Below are 23,269 nucleotides of genomic sequence, written 5' to 3' on the forward strand. Positions count from 1 at the left end.
ACCACCCAAAATAGCCTAGAACACCCTAGCAACCATCCTAAATAGCGTAGAACACCCTAGCAACACCATAGCAACCACCCAGAACACCCAAGCAACCACCCAAAATACCTTAAAACACCCTAGCAACACCATAGCAACCACCCAAAATACCCTAGAACACTCTAGCAACTGCCTAGCAACCACCCAGAACACCCTAACAACCACCCAAAATACCTTAAAACACCCTAGCAACACCATAGCAACCACCCAAAATACCCTAGAACACCCTAGCAACTGCCTAGCAACTCCCAGAACACCCTAGCAACTGCCTAGCAACCACCCAGAACACCCTAGCAACCACCCAAAATACCTTAAATCACCCTAGCAACACCATAGCAACCACCGAAAATACCCTAGAACACCCTAGCAACACCCTAGCAACCACCAGAACACCCTAGCAACTGCCTAGCAACTACCCAGAACACCCTAACAACCACCCAAAATACCTTAAATCACCCTAGCAACACCATAGCAACCACCCAAAATACCCTAGAACACCCTAGCAACACCATAGCAACCACCCAGAACACCCTAGCAACCACCCAAAATACCTTAAAATACCCTAGCAACACCATAGCAACCACCCAAAATACCTTAAAACACCCTAGCAACACCATAGCAACCACCCAGAACACCCTAGCAACCACCCAGAACACCCTAGCAACTAATATAAACTTCAAACTACTTTAAAATTCAAACTAAATTTAAACTTTAAACTAATTTAAACTATAAACTAATTTAAACTTCAATCTACTTTAAACTTTAAACTAATTTAAACTTCTAACTACTTTTAACTTTACACTAATTTAAACATTTAAACTTTAATCTAATTTAAACTATAAACTAATTTAAACTTCAAACTACTTTAAACTTCACACTAATTTACATTTTAAACGAATGTAAACTTTAAACTACTTTAAACTTCTTTAAACTTTCTGGTCCAAACTTTGACAAGCCAACTTAAAGTTTGTCTCGACGAACTTTTTCTAGTTATTATTATTCTTCTTACTAAAAATTTACAACTCTAACTCCTCCTAGAGCTTTAACTCCACATACTCCAAACTCGGCTCAGACACTCAAACTGTTCTGACTCGGTGTGCTATATCTTTTCTAACTGATCGGACTTACGGTTTTCCTAAAAATGACGATCAAACTCGGAAAAAATCCCATTGACTTAACATGGCGGAATGTTCAGATTTTCAAATTCCCCAACTGTCAAAAATTCAAATCTAAACTCCTTGAAGCCCTAGACTGAATCAAACTGCCATTCTATATACTATATGAGCCATTGAGACTCATTTAAACTAATAAACTCATCTATCTATCTATCTATCTATCTATCTATCTATCTATCTATCATCTGACTATTTTATCTATCTATCTATCTATCTATCTATCTATCTATCTATCATCTGACTATTTTATGTATCTATCTATCTATCTATCTTCCTTTTTCTTTCTTTCTAACTAATCTATCTTTCGTTCTTTCTTTCTAACTAATATTTCTTTCTTTCTAACTAATCTATCTTTCTTTCTATCTTTCTGTCTAACTAATCTATCTTTCTTTTCTAACTAATCTATTTCTTTATAACTAATCTTTCTTTCTTTCTTTCTTTCTTTCTTTCTTTCTTACTTTCTTTCTCTTTCTTTCTTTCTTTTCTTTCTTTCTTTCTAACGATACTCTTTTCTCCACTTTAACATCCTGTTTGGACTACTTCTGTCCCCTTTCCTCCAGGCCAGCCCGCGCCACACCCTCTGCCCCCTGGTTATCTGATATTCTCCGCGAACATCGTACTAAACTCAGGGGTGCAGAGAGGAAGTGTCGCAAATCGAAAGATCCGACAGACCTGGGTCTTTATCAATCCCTCCTCTCTTCCTTCTCTGCTAATATCTCTACTGCTAAAATGGCTTACTATCAAAACAAAATTTTCAATTCTTCTGACTCTCGCATGCTTTTCAAAACCTTCTCCTCTCTTCTTAACCCTCCTCCTCCTCCTCCTTCATCAAGCCTAACAGCTGACGATTTTGCCACATTCTTCATAGAAAAAACAACCACCATCAGCGGCCAATTTACCAATCCACAAACTGACACACACATTTTACCAACAAACGTACACATTCTACCCTCCTTCTCTCTACTTTCAGAGGCGGAAGTCTCTAAACTCCTCCTTTCCAATCGCCCTACTACCTGTCCGCTTGATCCAATCCCCACTAATCTACTTCAAGCCATTTCTTCCTCAGTTGTACCCACACTCACGCACATCATAAACACCTCTCTTCACACTGGTACTTTTCCCACAGCTTTTAAGCAGGCTCGAGTAACCCCACTGCTTAAGAAACCCAATCTAAATCCAGCACATCTAACAAGTTACAGACCGGTATCTCTTCTTCCATTTGTCGCGAAAACACTTGAACGAGTTGTTTTCAACCAGATCTCCTCCTTTCTTACACAGAACAACCTCTTGGACAACAATCAGTCTGGTTTCAAGAGCGGACACTCAACTGAGACTGCCCTGCTCTCAGTAATTGAAGCTCTGAGACTGGCAAGAGCAGCTTCCAAATCCTCAGTCCTCATCCTGCTGGATCTGTCTGCTGCTTTTGACACAGTTAACCACCAGATCCTCCTGTCAATCCTAAAGATGAAGGGCATCTCGGGAACTGCACTCCAATGGTTCGAGTCTTACCTCTCAGGTAGGTCCTTTAGGGTGTCATGGAGAGGTGTGGCATCTAAGACCCAACATCTAGCTACTGGGGTGCCTCAGGGCTCAGTGCTTGGACCACTCCTCTTCTCCATCTACATGACATCACTAGGATCTGTGATTCAGAAACATGGCTTTTCCTATCATTGCTATGCTGATGACACACAACTCTACCTCTCATTCCAGCCTGACGATCCAACGGTAGCTGCTCGTATCTCAGCCTGCCTAACAGACATTTCTGGCTGGATGAAGGACCACCACCTTCAACTAAACCTTCCGAAGACAGAGCTACTTGTGGTCCCGGCCAACCCAACACTTCATCACAACTTCTCCATTCAGCTAGGCTCGTCATCCATAAAGCCATCAAGGTCAGCGAGGAACCTTGGGGTTGTAATTGATGATCAGTTGAAATTCACAGACCACATTGCTAGAACTGCCCGGTCCTGCAGATTTGCCTTGCACAACATTAGGAGGATCAGGCCCTTCCTTACAGAGCATGCTACACAACTCCTTGTCCAAGCACTTGTTTTATCCAGACTGGACTATTGTAATGCTCTCCTGGCTGGTCTTCCAGCTTGCTCTGTCAAACCTCTTCAATTGATCCAGAATGCTGCAGCCAGAGTAGTCTTTAATGAGCCAAAGAGAGCACACGTCACTCCTCTCCTCACTAAATTGCACTGGTTGCCAGTTGCCGCTCGCATTAAATTCAAGGCACTGACGTTTGCCTACAGAACAACCACTGGCACGGCTCCCTCTTACCTAAACTCATTACTTCAGACTTACGTGCCATCCAGAAACTTGCGCTCTGCTAGCAAATGTCGTCTTGTGGTACCATCTCAAAGAGGCACAAATTCTCTTTCTCGGACCTTTACCATTACTGTTCCCTGTTGGTGGAATGATCTGCCTAACTCAACCAGAGCTTCTGAGTCAGTAGCCACTTTCAAGAAACTGCTGAAGACGTATCTTTTTCGACAGCACTTGATTCAGTAGTACTAACACTTTCTCTTCACTTTCTCTTCTCTTCTATTCTAAAAAAAAAATAAAAAAATGCACTAATGTTAAACCGAGAGGGGTTATAGGACTTGCGTATTGTTGTCCTACTGTTAGTTTAACTGCTTCTATTGTTTCTCATTTGTAAGTCGCTTTGGATAAAAGCGTCTGCTAAATGAATAAATGTAAATGTAAATGTAACACAATTCTATCTTTCTAACTAATCTTTCTTTCTTTCTAACTAATCTTCCTTTCTAACTTTCTTTCTTTCTTTCTTTCTTACTAATCTTTCTTTCTAACTAATCTTTCTTTCTTCTTTCTAATCTTTCTTTCTAACTAATCTTTCTTTCTTTCTAACTAATCTTTCTTTCTTTCTTGCTTACTTTTTTCTTTCTTTCTTTCCTTTCTGTCTTTCTTTCTACTTAATCTTTCTTTCTAACTAATATTTTTCTTTCTTTCTTTCTTTCTTTCTTTCTTTCTAACTTTCTAACTGATCTCTCCTACTAATCTGTCCTTTCTTTCTTTCTTTCTTTCTTTCTTTCTTTCTTTCTTTCTTTCTTTCTTTCTTTCTTTCTTTCTTTCTTTCTTTCTAATTAATCTTTTTGCTACCTTATCTTTCTTTTTTCTTTCTTTCTTTCTTACTAATCTTTCTTTCTTTCTTTCTTTCTTTCTTTCTTTCTTTCTAACATTTATATCTAACAATTCTTTCAAACCTTTCTTTCTTTCTAACCTATCTATTCCCTTTCTAAATGTTCTTTCTTTCTAAATAATCTTTCTTTCTACCTAATCTTTCTTTCTTTTTATTTCTTTCTAACTAATCTTTCTTTCTTTCTAACATTTCTAAAATACCCTAGCAACACCATAGCAACCCCCCAAAATACCCTAGAACACCCTAGCAACCACCAGAACACCCTAGCAACTGCCTAGCAACCACCCAGAACACCCTATCAACCACCCAAAATACCTTAAATCACCCTAGCAACACCATAGCAACCACCCAAAATACCCTAGAACACCATAGCAACACCATATTAACCACCCAGAACACCCTAGCAACCACCCTAAATACCTTAAATCACCCTAGCAACACCATAGCAACCACCCAAAATACCCTAGAACACCCTAGCAACCACCAGAACACCCTAGCAACTGCCTAGCAACCACCCAGAACACCCTAGCAACCACCCGAAATACCTTAAATCACCCTAGCAACACCATAGCAACCACCCAAAATACCCTAGAACACCCTAGCAACACCATAGCAACCACCAAGAACACCTTAGCAACCACCCAAAATACCTTAAATCACCCTAGCAAAACTATAGCAACCACCCAAAATACTCTAGAACACCCTAGCAACACCATAGCAACCACCCAGAACACCCTAGCAACCACCCAAAATACCTTAAAACATCCTAGCAACACCATAGCAACCACCCAAAAAAGCCTAGAACACCATAGCAACACCATAGCAACCACCCAGAACACCCTAGCAACTGCCTAGCAACCACCCATAACACCCTAGTAACACCCAAAATACCTTAAAACACCCTAGCAATACCACAGCAACCACCTAAAATACCCTAGAACACCCTAGCAACTGCCTAGCAACCACCCAAAATACCTTAAATCACCCTAGCAACACCATAGCAACCACCCAAAATACCTTAAATCACCCTAGGAACACCCTAGCAACCACCCAAAATACCCTAGAACACCCTAGTAACACCCCAAAATACACTAGAACACCCTAGCAACCACCCAAAAAAGCATATAAAACCCTAGCAACACCATAGCAACCACCCAGCACACCCTAGCAACTGCCTAGCAACCACCCAGAACACCATGGCAACCACCCAAAATACCTTAAATCAACCTAGCAACACCATAGCAACCACCCAAAATACCCTAGAACACCCTAGCAATACCATAGCAACCACCCAGAACACCCTAGCAACCACCCAAAATACCTTGAAACACCCTAGCAACACCATAGCAACCACCCAAAATACCTTACAACACCCTAGCAACACCATAGCAACTACCCAGAAAACCCTAGCAACCACCCAGAACACCCTAACAACTAATATAAACTACTTTAAAATTCAAACTAAATTTAAACTTTAAACTAATTTAAATTTCAATCTACTTTAATCTTTAAACTAATTTAAACATTTAAACTTTAAACTAATTTAAACTATAAACTAATTTAAACTTCAAACTACTTAAAACTTCACACTAATTTACATTTTAAACTAATGTAAACTTCAAACTACTTTAAACTTCTTTAAACTTTCTGGTCCAAACTTTCACAAGCCAACTTAAAGTTTGTCTCGACGAACTTTTTCTAGTTATTATTAAGTTGGCTTGTGAGAGCCAACTTACTGAAATCCTATTTAAACTTATTATTAATGGTGCTTGCTGAAAGCAAGGCAACACTATTGTTATTGTCCATACTTATTATTCTTTTTTTATTATTATTCTTCTGGCCACTTTTTGACGCGCTACTCCTCCCGCAGTTTTTGTTACAGACCCACGAATGAGGCGTCAAAACGTGCGGCCTGTTCGGGAATGGTGTGCTATGACTTTTATAAGGGATCGGGGGTACGATGTTCGCCCCAGGGGCGAAAAACCAGCCGAAAAATCACATAGACTTAACATTGCGTCAAACTTTGACGAGTCGTAGGTCGGAACGAGGATGTCGCAGAAACGTGTAATTTACCACATTTGAAGAGGCTGACAGGCTCTGTAAGAACATACCACACAATGGGGTAAAAGTTGCACCCCTGGGGGGCAGGAGCTGCCCAAAGTTTCCCCATTGACTTACTATGGTGTTACTATGGTTCTTACTATAGAAACCGCTTTTATATTGAACATAACTCTGGATCACAGTGTCATAGAGACAAGGGGGCGGGCTCATTTTACTCAGACAACCAATCAGTCTCTCAGGATCATTGTGAAGCTATCAAGCCACGCCCTAGCAACCATTTAGAGCACCTTAGCAACAACTCCCATAGACTTCCATTGAAAGAGATCGAAGGGATATCTCTGGACTGAATTGTCATAGAAACATGAGGGTGGTCTCGTTTGACTCGGGGCAGCAAACAGCCAATCATGAATCACCTCAACACTTACTAGCCACGCCCTAGCAAACATTGTCGAGCACCTTAGCAACCAAAATCCAAAGAGGAATATCGTCCATTTCTGAATGTCACAGAGGCATGGGAGTTGGTTTATATCATTCATACTGACAAGCAGCCTTTGGAGTTTCATGATTGGCAGCTGCCAAGCCACTCCCTAGCAACCAAACAGTACCCTAGCAACCATTTTGCAAGACCTACATCTCTATATCAGAACATCGTATAGAGATGGGGGCTGGTTTATATCATTCATACTGACAAGCAGCCTTTGGAGTTTCATCATTGGCAGCTGCCAAGCCACTCCCTAGCAACCAAACAGAGTACCCTAGCAACCATTTTGCAAGACCTACATCTCTGCATCAGAACATCGTATAGAGATGGGGGTTGGGTCTTTTGACTCATACTAGCACACAGGACTTTCAACATGCTAAACATGCTAGCTGTGAATAGCTACATGCTAATATTGATTAGCTAAGTGCTAAATCATGCCATGAACATTATAAAAACTCTATAGTAACCAAATGTGAACACTACCAACCACCTAGTAACACCATAGCAACCATCCAGAATACCATAGCAACCACCTAAAACACCCTAGCAACCACCCAAAACACCCTAGCAACACCATAGCAACCACCCAGAATACCCTAGCAACCGCCTAGCAACACCCTAGCAACCACCCAGAATACCCTAGCAACCACCTAGCAACACCCTAGCAACCACTCAGAACACCCTAGCAACTGCCTAGCAACACCCTAACAACCACCCAGAACACCCTAGCAACCGCCTAGCAACACCCTAGCAACCACCCAGAATACCCTAGCAACCACCTAGCAACACCCTAGCAACCACTCAGAACACCCTAGCAACCGCCTAGCAACACCCTAGCAACCACCCAGAACACCGTATCAACCGCCTAGCAACACCCTAGCAACCACCCAGAACACTCTAGCAACCGCCTAGCAACACCCTAGCAAACACCCAAAACACCCTAGCAACCACCTAGCAACACCCTAGCAACCACCCCAGAACACCCTAGCAACCACCCAGAACACCCTAGCAACCGCCTAGCAACCACCCAGAACACCCTAGCAACCACCTAGCAACACGCTAGCAACCGCCTAGCAACCATCCAGAACACCTTAGCAACACCCTAGCAACCACATAGCAACCACCCAGAACACCCTAGCAACACCCTAGCAACCACCCAGAACACCCTAGCAACCATCCAGAACACCTTAGCAACACCCTAGCAACCAACAGAACACCCTAGCAACCACATAGCAACACCCTAGCAACCACCCAGAACACCCTAGCAACCGCCTAGCAACACCCTAACAACCACCCAGAACACCCTAGCCACCGCCTAGCAACCACCCAAAACACCCTAGCAACCACCTAGCAACACACTAGCAACAACCCAGAACACCCTAGCAACCGCCTAGCAACACCCTAGCAACAATTATACTAAGAGCTCCACAGCAACCACCCCCACACAACTAACTAAGTGTTAAGTGAGTAATATCACACTCATAGCAGTGTGTTATTGCTGTATATCAGCACGGCTGTTATTCGGTTGCGGCCTCGTGCCTTAATCACAGGATGCTGTGCAGAACACTAAGAGCTCCCTAACCACCCCAAATGACTAACACAGCATAGTTAATTACAGCCGTGGGTAATTATTTACAGCCATAGGTAATTACAGCGTGCTGATATACAACGTGAAGAGTGACACCTTTGAACACAAATCCCACGAAGTGCCTGTGATGAGAGCTATCTGAATGTGAAAGTATGCGACTTTCGTCTGTACATGCATGTGGTAATATACATTTTCCATTCTGTCCAGGACAAAGCACAAAACATTAAACTATAATCACCCAATTGAAATATCGGACAGACATGGTTGTTTTCTTGAATGCAATCATGTACAGCACCCTAGCAACCGAGCGGCGAGTTTTGCCACTGCAAGCACCACTTCACATTTTCTTCTGGAAATGTACATTCTAGTTAGTGGTGCTTGCCAAAGGCAAGGCATCACTATTGTTATTGTGCATACTTATTCTTCTTATTATTATTATTCTGGACAAAGTTTGGCGCGTAACTCGTCCCGCAAATTTTGTCACAGACCCCCGAGTGAGGCGTCAAATCATGCGGCTCATTGAGGAGAGGTGTGCTATGACTTTTATAAGCGATCGGGTGTACGATGTTCGCACAGCGGACGAAAAAGCGGCCAAAGAAATCCCATTGACTTAACATTGCGGAATGTTCAGAATTTCAAATCCCAACCGACTTTTTCACACACACAGACACAAAGGGCCTGACACCCCTGCATTTCTCTCCCTCTCTCTCTCCCTCAGAGGATTTATATTATCAAGCAGCCAATAAGTAATGGTCTAAAATCTTCATAGCCTCAATCTAGCAACCAATTACAGCACCCTAGCAACCGTAGGCCATAGCCATACCAAAGGCACTTTTTAATAAAGATTTTAAGAACTCTATAATAACTCTATAGTAACTATCTTTTACTATGTTATAAAAAATACATGCTGACATCACAGACCCCTGAGAAAGGCGTCAAATCGTGCGGCTTATTGAGGAGAGGTGTGCTAATCTTTTCTAAGAGATTGGGGGTACGGTAATTGCCCCAGGGGCAAAAAAGCGCCCAAAAAAATCCCATAGACTTAACATTGCAACAAACTTTGACGAGTCATCGCTCAAAAATTAGATTTCACAGAAACGTGTGATTTGCCACATTTGAAGAGGCTGACAGGCTCTGTAAGAACATACCTCACAATGGGGTAAAAGTTGCACCCCTGGGGGTCAGGAGCTGCTCAAAGTTGCCCCATTGACTTACTATGGTGTAGGACGGCCCATGAAATGGGCCGTTCTACACATTGCATAGGGATTTTGTATTGAACATAGCTCTGGATCACAGTGTCATAGAGACAAGGGGACGGGCTCATTTTACTCAGATGACCAATCAGTCTCTCAGGATCATTGTGAAGCTATTAAGCCACGCCCTAGCAACCATTTTGAGCACCTTAGCAACAAGTTCCATAGACTTCTATTGAAAGAGATCAAAAGCATATCTCCGGATAGAAGTGTCATAGAAACACAAGGGTGGACTCGTTTGACTCGGGGCAGTAAACAACCAATTATGAATCACCTCAACACTACGTAGCCCCTCCCTAGCAACCATTATCGAGCACCTTAGCAACCAAAATCCATAGAGGGATATCTTCCATTCTGAATGTCAAAGAGGCATGGGAGTTGGTTTATATCATTCACATTGACAATCAGCCTTTTCAGTTTCATGACTGGCAGCTGCCAAGCCACTCCCTAGCAACCAAACAGAGCACCCTAGCAACCATTTTGCAAGACCTATATTTCTGTATCAGAACATCATATAGAGATGGGGTTAACACAAGTTTGACTCTGGGCAGCAAACAGCCAATCATGAATCATGTCAACACTTCCTTGCCCCTCCCTAGCAACCATTGTTGAGCACCTTAGCAACCAAAATTCAAAGAAGGATATCTTCCATTCTAAATGTCACCGAGGCATGGGAGTTGGTTTATATCATTCACACTGACAATCAGCCTTTTCAGTTTCATGACTTTCAGCTGCCAAGCCACTCCCTAGCAACCAAACAGAGTACCCTAGCAACCATTTTGCAAGACATATATCTCTGCATCAGAACATTGTATAGAGATGGGGGTTGGTTCTTTTGACTCATGCTAGCAAACAGGACTTCCAACATGCTACACATGCTAGCTGTGAATAGCTACATGCTAATAGCAATTAGGTAAGTGCTAAATCATGCCAAGAAAATGCTAAGAACTCCAATAGTAACCATCTGTGACAACTACCAACCACCTAGTAACATCATAGCAACCACCTAGAATACCTTAGCAACTGCCCAGAACACCCTAGCAACCACCCAAAATACCCTAGCAACTGCCTAGCAACGCCCTAGCAACCATCCAAAATACCCTAGCAACTGCCTCGCAACCACCCAGAACACCCTAGCAACACCCTAGCAACCACCCAGAATACCCTAGCAACACCCTAGCAACCACCCAGAATATCCTAGCAACCACCTAGCAACATCTTTGCAACAACCCAGAACACCCTAGCAACCGCCTAGCAACCACCCAGATCACCCTAGCAACCACCTAGAAACACTATAGCAACCACCTAGCAACCACCCAGAACATCCTAGCAACACCCTAGCAACCACCCAGATCACCCTAGCAACCACCTAGAAACACCATAGCAACCACCTAGCAACCTCATAGTAACCACTCAGAACATCCTAGCAACACCCTAGCAACCGCTTAGCAACACCATAGCAACCACTCAAAACACCCTAGCAACCGCCTAGCAACCACCCAGAACACCCTAGCAACCACCCAGAACACCCTAGCAACCACCCAGAATACCCTAGCAACCACCCAAAACACCCTAGCAACCGCATAGCAACCACCTAGCAACCACCTGAACACATGAATAAGCCATATCTCAGCACCAAAACATCATACAGACATGTCTGTTGGTTCGTATGCAATCATGTACCACACTCTAGCAACCGTGTGGCGAGTTTTGCCACTGCAAGCACCACTTCACATTTTCTTCTGGAAATGTACATTCTAGTTAAGTTGGCTTGTGAGAGCCAACTTACTGAAATCCTATTTAAACTTATTATTATTATTAAGTTGGCTTGTGAGAGCCAACTTACTGAAATCCTATTTAAACTTATTATTATTATTATTATTATTATTCTTACTCAAATTTACAACTCTAACTCCTCCTACAGCTTTAACTCCACATACTCCAAACTCGGCACGGACACTCAAACTGAGTGTCCGTGCTAACTAGCTTATAAACACCCTAGCAACACCCTAGCAACCACCAGAACACCCTAGCAACTGCCTAGCAACCACCCAGAACACCCTAGCAACCACCCAAAATACCTTAAATAACCCTAGCAACACCATAGCAACCACCCAAAATACCCTAGAACACCCTAGCAACCACCAGAACACCCTAGCAACTGCCTAGCAACCCCAGAACACCCTAGCAACTGCCTAACAACCACCCAGAACACCATAGCAACCACCCAAAATACTTTACAACACCTTAGCAACACCATAGCAACCACCCAGAACACCATGGCAACCATCCAAAATACCTTAAAACACCCTAGCAACACCATAGCAACCACCCAAAATACCGTAGAACACCCAAGCAACACCATAGCAACCATCCAAAACACCCTAGCAACCACCTAAAATACCCTAGCAACCGCCAGGCAACCACCCAGAACACCTTAGCAACCCACTAGAAACACCCTAGCAACTTTAAATTACTTCAAACTATACTTCAAACTTTAAACTACTTTAAACTTTAAACCATTAAAACTTTAAACTAATTTCAACTTCAAACTACTTTAAAATTTAAACTAATTTAAACTTTAAACTAATTTAAACTTCTTCAAACTTATTGGTCCAAACTTTCACAAGCCAACTTAAAGTTTGTCTCGACGAACTTTTTCTAGTTATTATTATTATTAAGTTGGCTTGTGAGAGCCAACTTACTGATATTGTACTTAAACTTATTATTATTATTATTCTGTCAAAAATTTACAACTCTATCTCCTCTTAGAGCTTTAACTCCACATACTCCAAACTCGGCACGGACACTCAAACTGTTCTGACTCGGTATGCTATATCTTTTCTAACTGATCGGACTTACGGTTTTCCTAAAAATGACGATCAAAGTCGGAAAAAACTCCCATTGACTTAACATTGCGGAATGTTCAGATTTTCAAACTCCCCAACTGTCAAAAATTCAAATCTAAACTCCTTGAAGCCCTAGACTGAATCAAACTGCCATTCTATATAATATATGAGCCATTGAGACTAATTTAAACTAATAAACTCATCTATCATGAAACTTTTCTATCTACACTTAAACTCTTAAACTCATAATAAATTAATAAACTCTAAACTTGAACTCTTAGACTCATTTAAACTTATAAACTCTAAACTCATAAACTCATACACTTATAAACTCATACACTTATAAACTCATGAATTCAAACTCTTATGAACTCAAACTCATAAATTAATAAACTCTGAACTCTTACTCATTTAAACTTATAAACTCTAAACTCATAAACTCGTACACTTATAAACTCATGAATTCATACACTTATGAACTCATGAATTCATAAACTTATAAACTCATACACTTATGAACTCATGAATTCATACACTTATGAACACAATCTTTCTATCTCTCTTTCTTTCTTTCTCTCTTTCTTTCTAAATAATCTTTCTATATTTCTTTCTTTCTAACTAATCTTTCTATCTTTCTTTCTTTCTTTCTTTCTAACTAATTTTACTTTCTATCTTTCTTTCTTTCTAACTAATCTTTCTTTCTTTCTAACTAATCTTTCTATCTTTCTTTCTATCTCTCTTTCTAATCTTTCTTTCTAACTAATCTTTCTTTCTTTCTTTCTTTTCTAACTAATCTATTTCTTTCTAACTAATCTTTCTTTCTTTCTAACTAATCTTTCTATCTTTCTTTTTTTCTTTCTTTCTTTCTAATCTTTCTTTCAATCTTTCTTTTTTTCTTTCTTTCTAACTAATCTTACTTTCTAACTTTCTTTCATTCTAACTAATCTTTCTTTCTAACTAATCTTTCTTTCTTTCTAACTAATCTTTCTATCTCTCTTTCTTTCTTTCTCTCTTTCTTTCTAACTAATCTTTCTATCTATCTTTATTTCTTTCTAATCTTTCTTTCAATCTTTCTTTCTTTTTAGCAACCACCCAAAATACCTTAAAACACCCTAGCAACACCATAGCAACCACCCAAAATGCTCTAGAACACCTTAGCAACCACCCAGAACACCCTAGCAACCACCCAAAATACCTTAAATCACCCTAGCAACACCATAGCAACCACCCAAAATACCCTAGAACACCCTAGCAACACCCTAGCAACCACCAGAACACCCTAGCAACTGCCTAGCAACCACCCAGAACACCCTAGCAACCACCCAAAATACCTTAAATCACCCTAGCAACACCATAGCAACCACCCAAAATACCCTAGAACACCCTAGCAACACCCTAGCAACCACCAGAACACCCTAGCAACTGCATAGCAACCACCCAGAACACCCTAGCAACCACCCAAAATACCTTAAATCACCCTAGCAACACCATAGCAACCACCCAAAATACCCTAGAACACCCTAGCAACCACCAGAACACCCTAGCAACTGCCTAGCAACCACCCAGAACACCCTAGCAACCACCCAAAATACCTTAAATCACCCTAGCAACACCATAGCAACCACCCAAAATACCCTAGAACACCCTAGCAACACCCTAGCAACCACCAGAACACCCTAGCAACTGCCTAGAAACCCCAGAACACCCTAGCAACTGCCTAGCAACCACCCAGAACACCATAGCAACCACCCAAAATACCTTACAACACCTTAGCAACACCATAGCAACCACCCAGAACACCATGGCAACCATCCAAAATACCTTAAACACCCTAGCAACACCATAGCAACCACCCAAAATACCGTAGAACACCCAAGCAACACCATAGCAACCATCCAAAACACCCTAGCAACCACCTAAAATACCTTAGCAACCGCCAGGCAACCACCCAGAACACCTTAGCAACCCACTAGAAACACCCTAGCAACTTTAAATTACTTCAAACTATACTTCAAACTTTACTTTAAACTTTAAACCATTAAAACTTTAAACTTTAAACTTTAAACTACTTTAAACTTTAAACTAATTTCAACTTCAAACTACTTTAAAATTTAAACTAATTTAAACATCTTCAAACTTATTGGTCCAAACTTTCACAAGCCAACTTAAAGTTTGTCTCGACGAACTTTTTCTAGTTAAGTTGGCTTGTGAGAGCCAACTTACTGAAATCCTATTTAAACTTATTATTATTATTATTATTATTATTCTTACTCAAATTTACAACTCTAACTCCTCCTAGAGCTTTAACTCCACATACTCCAAACTCGGCACGGACACTCAAACTGTTCTGACTCGGTATGCTATATCTTTTCTAACTGATCGGACTTACGGTTTTCCTAAAAATGACGATCAAAGTCGGAAAAAACTCCCATTGACTTTACATTGCGGAATGTTCAGATTTTCAAACTCCCAAACTGTCAAAATTTCAAATCTAAATACCTTGAAGCCCTAGACTCAATCAAACTGCCATTCTATATACTATATGAGCCATTGAGACTCATTTAAACTAATAAACTCATCTAACTATTGTACTTAATAAATTAATAAACTCTAAAATTGAACTTTTAGACTCATTTAAACTAATAAACTCTAAACTCATAAACTCTAAATTCATAAACTCATACTCTTATAAACTCTCATAAACTATTAAACTCATAAATTAATAAACTGGACACTTACTCATTTAAACTTATAAAATCTAAACTCATAAATTAATAAACTCTGAACTCTTACTCATTTAAACTTATAATCTCATAAATTTATACACTTTTAAACTCATAAACATATAAACTCATAAACTCGTACACTTATAAACTCATGAATTCATTTACTTATGAACTCATGAATTCATACACTTATGAACTCGTAAATTCATACACTTATCAACTCAAACTCATAAATTAATAAACTCTCAACTCTTACTAATTTAAACTTATAAACTCTAAACTCATAAACTCGTACACTTATAACTCATGAATTCATACACTTATGAACTCATGAATTCATAAACTTATAAACTCATACACTTATGAACTCATGAATTCAAACTCTTATGAACTCAAACTCATAAATTAATAAACTCTGAACTCTTACTCATTTAAACTTATAAACTCTAAACTCATAAACTCGTACACTTATAACTCATGAATTCATACACTTATGAACTCATGAATTCATAAACTTATAAACTCGTCCACTTATAAACTCATGAATTCATACACTTATGAACTAAAACTCATAAATTAATAAACTCTGAACTCTTACTCATTTAAACTTATAAACTCTAAACTCATAAACTCATAAACTTATAAACTCATGAATTCATACACTTATGAATTTTCATAAATTCATACACTTATGAACTTTTAAATTCACAAATAGTTCACCATAGCAACCACCCAGAACACCCTAGCAACTGCCTAGCAACCACCCAAAATACCATACAACACCCTAGCAACACCATAACAACCATCCAAAACACCATAGAATACCCTAGCAACACCATAGCAACCACCCAGAACACCCTAGCAACTGCCTAGCAACCACCCAAAATACCTTAAAACACCCTAGCAACACCATAGCAACCACCCAAAATAGCCTAGAACACCCTAGCAACCATCCTAAATAGCGTAGAACACCCTAGCAACACCATAGCAACCACCCAGAACACCAAAGGAACCACCCAAAATACCTTAAAACACCCTAGCAACACCATAGCAACCACCCAAAATACCCTAGAACACCATAGCAACTGCCTAGCAACCACCCAGAACACCCTAACAACCACCCAAAATACCTTAAAACACCATAGCAACACCATAGCAACCACCCAAAATACCCTAGAACACCCTAGCAACTGCCTAGCAACTCCCAGAACACCCTAGCAACTGCCTAGCAACCACCCAGAACACCCTAGCAACCACCCAAAATACCTTAAATCACCCTAGCAACACCATAGCAACCACCCAGAATACCCTAGAACACCCTAGCAACACCCTAGCAACCACCCAGAACACCCTAACAACCACCCAAAATACCTTAAATCACCCTAGCAAAACCATAGCAACCACCCAAAATACCCTAGAACACCCTAGCAACACCATAGCAACCACCCAGAATACCCTAGCAACCACCCAAAATACCTTAAAATACCCTAGCAACACCATAGCAACCACCCAAAATACCTTAAAACACCCTAGCAACACCATAGCAACCACCCAGAACACCCTAGCAACCACCCAGAACACCCTAGCAACTAATATAAACTTCAAACTACTTTAAAATTCAAACTAAATTTAAACTTTAAACTAATTTAAACTATAAACTAATTTAAACTTCAATCTACTTTAAACTTTAAACTAATTCAAACTTCTAACTACTTTTAACTTTAAACTAATTTAAACATTTAAACTTTAAACTAATTTAAACTATAAACTAATTTAAACTTCAAACTACTTTAAACTTCACACTAATTTACATTTTAAACGAATGTAAACTTTAAACTACTTTAAACTTCTTTAAACTTTCTGGTCCAAACTTTCACAAGCCAACTTAAAGTTTGTCTCGACGAACTTTTTCTAGTTATTATTATTAAGTTGGCTTGTGAGAGCCAACTTACTGAAATCCTATTTAAACTTATTATTAAGTTGGCTTGTGAGAGCCAACTTACTGATATTGTACTTAAACTTATTATTAATATTATTATTCTGTCAAAAATTTACAACTCTATCTCCTCCTAGAGCTTTAACTCCACATACTCCAAACTCGGCACAGACACTCAGACTGTTCTGACTCGGTATGCTATATCTTTTCTAACTGATCGGACTTACGGTTTTCCTAAAAATGACGATCAAAGTCGGAAAAAACTCCCATTGACTTAACATGGCGGAATGTTCAGATTTTCAAACTTCCCAACTGTCAAAAATTCAAATCTAAATACCTTGAAGCCCTAGACTGAATCAAACTGCCATTCTATATACTATATGAGCCATTGAGACTCATTTAAACTAATAAACTCATATATCTATGACACTTATCTATCTACACTTAAACTCTTAAACTCATAATAAATTAATAAACTCTAAACTTGAACTCTTAGACTAATTTAAACTTATAAACTCTAAACTCATAAACTCATACACTTATAAACTCATACACTTATAAACTCATGAATTCAAACTCTTATGAACTCAAACTCATAAATTAATAAACTCTGAACTCTTACTCATTTAAATTATAAACTCTAAACTCATAAACTCGTACACTTATAAACTCATGAATTCATACACTTATGAACTCATGAATTCATAAACTTATAAACTCATACACTTATGAACTCATGAATTCATACACTTATGAACACAATCTTTCTATCTCTCTTTCTTTCTTTCTCTCTTTCTTTCTAAATAATCTTTCTATCTTTCTTTCTTTCTTTCTTTCTAACTAATTTTACTTTCTATCTTTCTTTCTTTCTAACTAATCTTTCTTTCTTTCTAACTAATCTTTCTATCTTTCTTTCTATCTCTCTTTCTAATCTTTCTTTCTAACTAATCTTTCTTTCTTTCTTTCTTTTCTAACTAATCTATTTCTTTCTAACTAATCTTTCTATCTTTCTTTCTTTCTTTCTTTCTTTCTAATCTTTCTTTCAATCTTTCTTTTTTTCTTTCTTTCTAACTAATCTTACTTTCTAACTTTCTTTCATTCTAACTAATCATTCTTTCTAACTAATCTTTCTTTCTTTCTAACTAATCTTTCTATCTCTCTTTCTTTCTTTCTCTCTTTCTTTCTAACTAATCTTTCTATCTATCTTTATTTCTTTCTAATCTTTCTTTCAATCTTTCTTTCTTTTTAGCAACCACCCAAAATACCTTAAAACACCCTAGCAACACCATAGCAACCACCCAAAATGCTCTAGAACACCCTAGCAACCACCCAGAACACCCTAGCAACCACCCAAAATACCTTAAATCAACCTAGCAACACCATAGCAACCACCCAAAATACCCTAGAACACCCTAGCAACACCCTAGCAACCACCAGAACACCCTAGCAACTGCCTAGCAACCACCAAGAACACCCTAGCAACCACCCAAAATACCTTAAATCACCCTAGCAACACCATAGCAACCACCCAAAATACCCTAGAACACCCTAGCAACACCCTAGCAACCACCAGAACACCCTAGCAACTGCATAGCAACCACCCACAACACCCTAGCAACCACCCGAAATACCTTAAATCACCCTAGCAACACCATAGCAACCACCCAAAATACCCTAGAACACCCTAGCAACACCCTAGCAACCACCAGAACACCCTAGCAACTGCCTAGCAACCACCCAGAACACCCTAGCAACCACCCAAAATACCTTAAATCACCCTAGCAACACCATAGCAACCACCCAAAATACCCTAGAACACCCTAGCAACCACCAGAACACCCTAGCAACTGCCTAGCAACCCCAGAACACCCTAGCAACTGCCTAGCAACCACCCAGAACACCATAGCAACCACCCAAAATACCTTACAACACCTTAGCAACACCATAGCAACCACCCAGAACACCATGGCAACCATCCAAAATACCTTAAAACACCCTAGCAACACCATAGCAACCACCCAAAATACCGTAGAACACCCAAGCAACACCATAGCAACCATCCAAAACACCCTAGCAACCACCTAAAATACCTTAGCAACCGCCTGGCAACCACCCAGAACACCTTAGCAACCCACTAGAAACACCCTAGCAACTTTAAATTACTTCAAACTATACTTCAAAATATAAACTACTTTAAACTTTAAACCATTAAAACTTTAAACTTTAAACTACTTTAAACTTTAAACTAATTTCAACTTCAAACTACTTTAAAATTTAAACTAATTTAAACTTTAAACTAATTTAAACTTCTTCAAACTTATTGGTCCAAACTTTCACAAGCCAACTTAAAGTTTGTCTCGACGAACTTTTTCTAGTTAAGTTGGCTTGTGAGAGCCAACTTACTGATATTGTACTTAAACTTATTATTATTATTATTATTATTATTATTCTGTCAAAAATTTACAACTCTATCTCCTCCTAGAGCTTTAACTCCACATACTCCAAACTCGGCACAGACACTCAGACTGTTCTGACTCGGTATGCTATATCTTTTCTAACTGATCGGACTTACGGTTTTCCTAAAAATGACGATCAAAGTCGGAAAAAACTCCCATTGACTTAACATGGCGGAATGTTCAGATTTTCAAACTCCCCAACTGTCAAAAATTCAAATGTAAATCCCTTGAAGCCCTAGACTGAATCAAACTGCCATTCTATATACTATATGAGCCATTGAGACTCATTTAAACTAATAAACTCATATATCTATGACACTTATCTATCTACACTTAAACTCTTAAACTCATAATAAATTAATAAACTCTAAACTTGAACTCTTAGACTAATTTAAACTTATAAACTCTAAACTCATAAACTCATACACTTATAAACTCATACACTTATAAACTCATGAATTCAAACTCTTATGAACTCAAACTCATAAATTAATAAACTCTGAACTCTTACTCATTTAAACTTATAAACTCTAAACTCATAAACTCGCTATTCATACACTTATGAACTCATGAATTCATACACTTATGAACACAATCTTTCTATCTCTCTTTCTTTCTTTCTCTCTTTCTTTCTAAATAATCTTTCTATATTTCTTTCTTTCTAACTAATCTTTCTATCTTTCTTTCTTTCTTTCTTTCTAACTAATTTTACTTTCTATCTTTCTTTCTTTCTAACTAATCTTTCTTTCTTTCTAACTAATCTTTCTATCTTTCTTTCTATCTCTCTTTCTAATCTTTCTTTCTAACTAATCTTTCTTTTTTTCTTTCTTTCTTTTCTAACTAATCTATTTCTTTCTAACTAATCTTTCTTTCTTTCTTTCTAACTAATCTTTCTTTCTATCTTTCTTTCTTTCTTTCTTTCTTTCTTTCTTTCTTTCTAATCTTTCTTTCAATCTTTCTTTTTTTCTTTCTTTCTAACTAATCTTACTTTCTAACTTTCTTTCATTCTAACTAATCTTTCTTTCTAACTAATCTTTCTTTCTTTCTAACTAATCTTTCTATCTCTCTTTCTTTCTTTCTCTCTTTCTATCTAACTAATCTTTCTATCTATCTTTATTTCTTTCTAATATTTCTTTCAATCTTTCTTTCTTTTTAGCAACCACCCAAAATACCTTAAAACACCCTAGCAACACCATAGCAACCACCCAAAATGCTCTAGAACACCCTAGCAACCACCCAGAACACCCTAGCAACCACCCAAAATACCTTAAATCACCCTAGCAACACCATAGCAACCACCCAAAATACCCTAGAACACCCTAGCAACACCCTAGCAACCACCAGAACACCCTAGCAACTGCATAGCAACCACCCAGAACACCCTAGCAACCACCCAAAATACCTTAAATCACCCTAGCAACACCATAGCAACCACCCAAAATACCCTAGAACACCCTAGCAACACCCTAGCAACCACCAGAACACCCTAGCAACTGCCTAGCAACCACCCAGAACACCCTAGCAACCACCCAAAATACCTTAAATCACCCCAGCAACACCATAGCAACCACCCAAAATACCCTAGAACACCCTAGCAACACCCTAGCAACCACCAGAACACCCTAGCAACTGCCTAGCAACCCCAGAACACCCTAGCAACTGCCTAGCAACCACCCAGAACACCATAGTAACCACCCAAAATACCTTACAACACCTTAGCAACACCATAGCAACCACCCAGAACACCATGACAACCATCCAAAATACCTTAAAACACCCTAGCAACACCATAGCAACCACCCAAAATACCGTAGAACACCCAAGCAACACCATAGCAACCATCTAAAACACCCTAGCAACCACCTAAAATACCTTAGCAACCGCCAGGCAACCACCCAGAACACCTTAGCAACCCACTAGAAACACCCTAGCAACTTTAAATTACTTCAAACTATACTTCAAACTTTAAACTACTTTAAACTTTAAACCATTAAAACTTTAAACTTTAAACTACTTTAAACTTTAAACTAATTTCAACTTCAAACTACTTTAAAATTTAAACTAATTTAAACTTTAAACTAATTTAAACTTCTTCAAACTTATTGGTCCAAACTTTCACAAGCCAACTTAAAGTTTGTCTCGACGAACTTTTTCTAGTTATTATTATTCTTCTTACTAAAAATTTACAACTCTAACTCCTCCTAGAGCTTTAACTCTACATACTCCAAACTCGGCTCAGACACTCAAACTGTTCTGACTCGGTGTGCTATATCTTTTCTAACTGATCGGACTTACGGTTTTCCTAAAAATGACGATCAAACTCGGGAAAAATCCCATTGACTTAACATGGCGGAATGTTCAGATTTTCAAACTCCCCAACTGTCAAAAATTCAAATCTAAACTCCTTGAAGCCCTAGACTGAATCAAACTGCCATTCTATATACTATGAGCCATTGAGACTCATTTAAACTAATAAAATAATCTATCTATGACACTTTTCTATCTACACTTAAACTATTAAACTCATAATAAATTAATAAACTCTAAACTTGAACTCTTAGACTCATTTAAACTTATAAACTCTAAACTCATAAACTCGTACACTTATAAACTCATGAATTCATAAACTTATGAATTCATGAAATCATAAACTCAAACTCGTACACTTATAAACTCATGAATTCATACACTTATGAACTCAAACTCATAAATTAATAAACTCTGAACTCTTACTCATTTAAACTCATAAACTGTAAACTCATAAACTCGTACACATAAACTCATAAACTTATAAACTCATGAATTCATACACTTATGAATTTCATAAATTCATACACTTATGAACTTTTAAATTCATAAATAGTCCACCATAGCAACCACCCATAACACCCTAGCAACCACCCAAAATACCTTAAAACACCCTAGCAACACCATAGCAACCACCCAAAATACCCTAGAACACCCTAGCAACTGCCTAGCAACCCCCAGAACACCCTAGCAACTGCCTAGCAACCACCCAGAACACACTAGCAACCACCCAAAATACCTTAAATCACCCTAGCAACACCATTGCAACCACCCAAAATACCCTAGAACACCCTAGCAACCACCAGAACACCCTAGCAACTGCCTAGCAACCACCCAGAACACCCTAGCAACCACCCAAAATACCTTAAATCACCCTAGCAACACCATAGCAACCACCCAAAATACCCTAGAACACCCTAGCAACGCCCTAGCAACCACCAGAACACCCTAGAAACCAACCAAAATACCTTAAATCACCCTAGCAACCACCCAAAATACCTTAAATCACCCTAGCAACACCATAGCAACCACCCAAAGTACCCTAGAACACCCTAGCAACGCCCTAGCAACCACCAGAACACCCTAGCAACCACCCAAAATACCTTAAATCACCCTAGCAACACCATAGCAACCACCCAAAATACCCTGGAACACCCTGGCAACGCCCTAGCAACCACCAGAACACCCTAGCAACCAACCAAAATACCTTAAATCACCCTAGCAACTGCCTAGCA

At 39.0% G+C, this 23,269-nt stretch overlaps 2 long non-coding RNA genes across 2 annotated transcripts in view; both read right to left on the reverse strand.

Moving 5' to 3' along the window:
• Positions 1–12,262, reverse strand: part of LOC143728900 (uncharacterized) — a 35,905-nt gene extending 23,643 nt beyond the window's left edge. Inside the window, exon 1 of the long non-coding RNA XR_013199915.1 lies at positions 12,197–12,262. This is a non-coding gene — a long non-coding RNA (uncharacterized LOC143728900). The remainder of the gene's footprint in view (positions 1–12,196) is intronic.
• Positions 12,263–19,019: 6,757 nt separating this feature from the next.
• LOC143728901 (uncharacterized) lies at positions 19,020–21,462 on the reverse strand. Its single transcript, XR_013199916.1, has 2 exons — positions 21,432–21,462; positions 19,020–19,256 (listed from the first exon to the last, which is right to left on the reverse strand). It is a non-coding gene; the product is annotated as an uncharacterized LOC143728901 (long non-coding RNA).
• Between the last annotated feature and the right edge of the window lie 1,807 nt (positions 21,463–23,269).

The sequence above is a fragment of the Siphateles boraxobius genome, unplaced genomic scaffold, assembly GCF_051911475.1.
Source record: "Siphateles boraxobius isolate OS27281-9 unplaced genomic scaffold, OSU_SipBor_1 8, whole genome shotgun sequence".
Classification (NCBI taxonomy): domain Eukaryota; kingdom Metazoa; phylum Chordata; class Actinopteri; order Cypriniformes; family Leuciscidae; genus Siphateles; species Siphateles boraxobius.